Consider the following 6,000-nt stretch of genomic DNA (forward strand, 5'->3'; position numbering starts at 1 on the left):
TGCTGTAGTATGTGTATTGTTGTACTGTATTATACTGTACTGTATATTATGGAGATCTAACAGAAGATGCATGAGTATATTAAGAAGTACTTAAATCTGCTAAGTACTGTATACTGTAGATGTTAGATTTTGACACAATCCTGTGGACTCTCTCCAGATTAACAGAGACATCTAGACACTTGGATGATCCAGATAAACAGCTCTTCAAGATGCATCTTTTCCCTCGATTAGTCTGGATTAGCAAGGTTTATCTTCAAAGAAAATCTATTGAGTGTCTATTACCATAAAAGGATTTTTAAGAAAATACTATATATAAAACTGTGTTTAGTGTCATAGTAAGTAATGCTATTTTAACCTGCTATGGTACATTCCAGGTATAAGTTTCCTGTGTCTGATATTTGTGGTTACAGTCTTAAATATTTGCATGGTCCATAAGATCAGAATAAGATTGAAATTATAAAAAAGGGACATTTTAAAGCATTACTAGACACTTTTTTGTGAAGCTGCATGAATTCCTGATATTGATGCAAAAGTTACTTCCAAAAAATATTGTAATACCTACTCATTATCCAAGACTATTTAATTAATGTCTACTATTTATGAAATTAAGTGCCATACTGTAATGATGACAGAGGCTAAAATTAGCTTGCAGTAAATCAAACGATTGCATATCTGCAAGTATTTTAATGGATTTATTTGTATATATGTACAGTGAGTTCTGCTATAACGTGTGTTTTGACAATGCGAATTGGCTCTAACACGATTTGTGAATAGAGGAACGATATTTGTATAACGCGAACGCTTGTTTGCTGTAACGCGATTTTTGCTTACTATTTCTCCAATTTTGTGGTATTAACTGTGAATATGGTAAAGAAGAATATCTCCAAGAAGCGTTCTGGTGATCGCATTCCCGGTGATGATCATAAAAGAAAGGATATAACCCTTGAAGAGAAGCTCGATGTTAACCTCAAAATCACCATTCTCCCCCATCAAGTTATATTCATATTTTTTCAAGGTAAAGTGTTACATTTACTGTATGATTTTATTATTAGATATGAATGTAACATTTATTTAGACTGTGCTAACCTTTGTGTTAGGCTAACTACTAAATTTTTTTCGATTTCGAGTAGTAATCTGCACCTAACCCTATTTTCTCCATAAGCCCTGTTATTTCTATTACGCGAATTTCTATAACACGATGTTTTACAAGAACACAACTATCGCGTTATAGCAGAACTGACTGTATGTATACTTATATTCTATGGTAGTCAGGGTCAAAAGTTTGTACCTGCCCAAAATGAAGCGGCATTAACCCAAAAGGAGTTGAAACAGTCAGGGTATGTTAGTTTGGAAACCCATTCCCATGACTCAAGTTTCACCACGAGGAGCGAACTTTTGTCCCCGACTGTGATGGAAATGTAGAGTATTGTATTTTCATATTTTTTTCAGCTGTTGACTAGCCTTTCAGTGTGAAGGAAGGTTATTATATTAGTCACATTTTGGTAAATTGATAAGTTAATCATTCCATAGTGATGTTTAACTGTAAAATCAGAAGTTAAAGATGGTTGAAGTTCCTAGTTGATTTGTAATGCTTTTACAGCAAGGTTGAAGTGTCTACAAAGGATAATGCAGTAGAACATCTGTTAATAATGTTATCATTTAGAAATATGAAATGCACATTCATCCTTTGAATGGCACATAGTCATTAACAGCACAAGTTTCATAAATGCCACATGTCCAGTTTATACAATCATTCCTTATTACAAATCAACAGCATCTCTTAGGGTTGTGCTTCTAATACCTGTAATGGAATTTTCACAGATTGTTGTATTTATAGGGTTGTGAGATACTGACACTGACTGGAAAGTGACACCTAATATTTTGTAATACATTGGATATCTTAGTACAATGAATACTGTCAAGTAGATATGTTGTTACAAAAGCCACAATGCACAATAGTTAGTGTATATACAGACACTCCCTGGTTTACGGAAAGGTTTCATTCCTGGACTCTATCCGTAAACCAAATTTTCTGTAAACCGAAAATAACCCTTCCATAAAGTGCTATACCCTGTACTGAATCACAGATGGCATCTCACAAGGGGATGTGCTTCCGGGAATGAGAGATTTCTGGGTAACAAGACCACTCGCTCAAAACCAGAAAAAATCCCTCATCCCCATAATTTTCAGGGAAACAGAAAAATGTTCTCGGAAGTTCCAGAAATTACACATTACACCATCTCTTAAACCCGGAAAAAAATCCCCCATCCCCAGAATTTTCCGGGTACTGGGAAAATTTTCTCAGAAGAGCATGGGTGTGTGTGCGTAGGAAATGAACATATTCTATGTATTGAGGCAGTGAGCTGTAACTGTAGCCAGCTGCACTTCTTCTTATGTTACATCACAAGCAGCAGCCACCACAGTGAATGTGAGGAATAAATAAAAAAAAAATTAAATAAAGTAAAAAAAAATGCTGCATTGCCATTTAGCAATCATTTCATGGGACATGACAGAGAGCAGTTTAGAGATCCCCCACACTGCTAGCCCCCCACCCCTGCTGCTTACGCTAACTGTCGAGCTCTTAAGAAATGTTTATTACCTTTGTTTTTGACCTTATGATATTTGTTTTTATTTTTTCATTCTCTATGAGCAATTGTGTGCATGTAAGAGCATAAAAAAAAAATGAGGAAAATTAGGCATATCTACCCGAAATTACCCATTGAACAATAACATAGCTCACAGCTTGGCCTCACCTGCTCTGAGTGCTATTGGGTGGCAACTTGGCTTTACAATTACACGTCTTCTCCATGGATATATTTCTGTTATCCCTCATTCAGTATACTATTTCTCGTTTAGCAACCATTTCGCTTAATAATTGGTTTTATAGGAATGCGTCCTAGTCGTTAAATGAGGGGAGAATTGACTGATTTGTTGTAATTAAATGACCATCGATCAGTTGCATAAAAGTCAGATCGTTAAGCCTAATTCTCCTCATTGTCGTCATTTTGATTTGCTGGCCTTCAACTGCTGGATGGTCATTACGGCCAAAACACATCGGGGTGACGAAAAGAGGAAGGCATGGGGGGGTAGAGTCGAGCTTTATCGTACGTCTGGAAGACGCAGTTGAGCAGTGTTACCAGACCATTTAGGGCTTAGTAACCTTTCGAGTGTATACAAATACATGTGGGTTACTTTATATTACAGTATATAAATTAAAGCTTTATGACAATAATATTAAAAAAAATGGTAAATTTAGAGAAAAAATTTCTGTAAGTTTTAGCTTGAGTGGATCATACATAAAATGATGTACTGTACAGAAGGCAAGATCTGAAACCTTTGTATTTTTTAATGGTTATGTTGATATTACAGGGTCATTCAGAAACATCATGTAATATCAGGAAATAATTTGCACAAGTTTGTTATATTGTCAGTGTATTTGTAATACATGGATATGGTACTGTAGTGTTTATGAATATATGGTGCTGTATTGTATGTGATAGGCATCATAAAGAGTATTCCTGATGCCATGAATAAACTCTATTTTTTATGAATCATAATTTCTTCTTTGATATAAAGTTTCAAGAAACCAAAGTTTGTATGATAATTTGTATTTTATTGTCTGTGATAGGTTATGAAAGCTGTGATTGTTATATTTTATAACAAAAACCATAATTTTTTCTAAGAATAAAATAAATTATCTCCATTTATATGAAAAGATATTCATACCTGTTGTAAAGTTTGTGATTGTACAATATATTAATTCTGTTTTGAGGCGTATGAGACCAAGTTTGAAGAGAAGTTAAGGGATTGGTATTCATAGCAGTAGCCACTGCCCCCTGAGAGGGCGCCTGGGGCCACCACCATCACTGGGAGGGCCCCTGGGGGTGCCGCCGTCCCTGGAAGAGCCCCTAAGGGCGCCGCCATACCTGGGAGGACGTCTGGGGGCGCCAGAACCCCTGGAGGCACCACCACGCCTGGCAGGGCCACTGGGGTGCCGCCGTCACTGGGAGGACGGCAACGCCCTCAGGGGCCCTTCCAAAAACAGCGGTGCCCCCTGGGGCCTTGCCAGGGCCAGTGGCACTTCCAGGCGATCTCCCAGGGATGAGAACACCCCTAGTGGGGTTGTCTCCAATGGCCTTGTCAGGGACTCTTGCGCCCGCAGGGCCTCTCCCAGGGATGTCGGCAACCCCAAGGGTTCTCCCAGCAACAGCGGCACCCCCAGGGGCCTTCCAGGGATTGTAGCGCTCCCAAGGGTTATGCCAGGGGCAGTGGTGCCGCCAGGAGCTCTCACAGGGACAACGGCTCTCCCAAGGGCTCTCCAGGGACGGTAGTTCCCTCATGGGTCTTGTCGGGCTCTGATGCCCCCAGGGCCCTGCCAGGGCGGCTGCCAGGGGTGCTGCCGCCTGCAGGGCAGCTGCCAGGGGCGCTAGCGCACCCAAGAGCCCTGTCAGGGGCTCTCTCAGGGACATTGGCATTCACAGTGGCTCTCCCAGGGACCCTGCCAGAGACTGCAGCACTCCCTGGGGCCCTCTCAGGAGTGGTGACACGTCCAGAGGCCATGCCAGGGACAGCGGAGCACCCAGGGGCCCTCCCAGGGTCTGTGCTGACCCAAGGGACCATACTGTATATGTTCTGGGTATCAAGTTCTATCTACAAGAGCGAACACAAACACCTGTAGAGTTTTCGTAGGTTCTATTTACTGGACAAACAGAGATACACAAGTGAGGTGGCGCTCCTTACTCTGTCTGGGGGGTTAACTAGCCTCTCAGGCGACATGTGGCAAGTGGTACATTAGCAGCTTCCATATGTCGCCAGGCACATTAATTAAGCGTGTGGGACATGGTAAATAAATACATTGCCACACGCTGCTAGCTAGGCTGAATAAATAATGTATATAAATGGAGCACATACATAATATACATCCAGCATACATAATATACATACACCTCCCTATACGCTCATAGCAAAGTCTTGAGCGGACCTTTTCTTTTGGATCCGTTCTGAGCGTCGAGGGACTTAATCCCTGGGGAGGGTATGGGACTCACACTGGTGGCAGGGTCAGCAGAAGGCGTTGTTACGGGGCGGAGAAAACGGCGGTTCCTCCACCACACGACCACTGGGTAACCGCACCTGGTAGTCCCGTGACTTACCGAGACCCATGACCGCCCACTTTGTCCCAACGTAGGGAGGTCGGGTCCTGAACACGGACTTGGGTGCCAACACTCAACTTGGGAAGAGGACGGGCATGGTCGTTGTAGCAGGCGACGACGACATCATGAACACGTTCGGCAGCTCGGCGATCACAATCCTCTGTCTTGGCCTGCCACTCCTTGGAGAAGGATTGAGGGTGAGCAGGGACACAAGAACGAAGGGGGCGTCCATACAAGACCTGGGCAGGGGAGCGTCCGGTGTAGTTAGGTGTGTTGCGGAGTTCAAGAAGACCCCGGTCGAAGGCTTCGCAGTCAATATTCCCAGAAGGGGCCACCTTAAGGATGAGGTGCTTCAAGGATTTGACAGCAGCCTCAGCGTGGCCGTTGGACTGCGGGTAATGGGGCGATGACAACACATGCCGGACTCCCCATCGGTCAAGGAACACAGCAAAGTCCCGGCTTGTGAACTGGGGCCCTCCGTCGGTTCGCAGGCGCACAGGAACGCCCACGTCACGGAAGTAGTGGCGGAACTTGCTGATGGTGGCGGCAGACGTCGTGTCATTACCGCACTTGATGACAACCGGCCAACCAGAGAGACGGTCGACGATAACAAGGAAAACTTTCCTGACACAGAAAAAGTCGGCCGACACAGACTCAAAGGGGCGGGTGGGGTTGTCGTCACTCATGAAGGGTTCCTGCTGCTGGCTGGGTTGTAATACTTGGCAGGGCTCACACGCACGGACAACATTGGAGATGTCGGAGTCGATGCCGGGCCAGAACACAGTCTGTCGTGCACGTCGTTTGGTGGCCTCAGCTCCACGGTGACTGTCGTGAAGGCGAGCCAAGACGT

The sequence above is a fragment of the Homarus americanus genome, unplaced genomic scaffold (genome assembly GCF_018991925.1).
Source record: "Homarus americanus isolate GMGI-L3 unplaced genomic scaffold, GMGI_Hamer_2.0 scaffold45698, whole genome shotgun sequence".
Taxonomy (NCBI): domain Eukaryota; kingdom Metazoa; phylum Arthropoda; class Malacostraca; order Decapoda; family Nephropidae; genus Homarus; species Homarus americanus.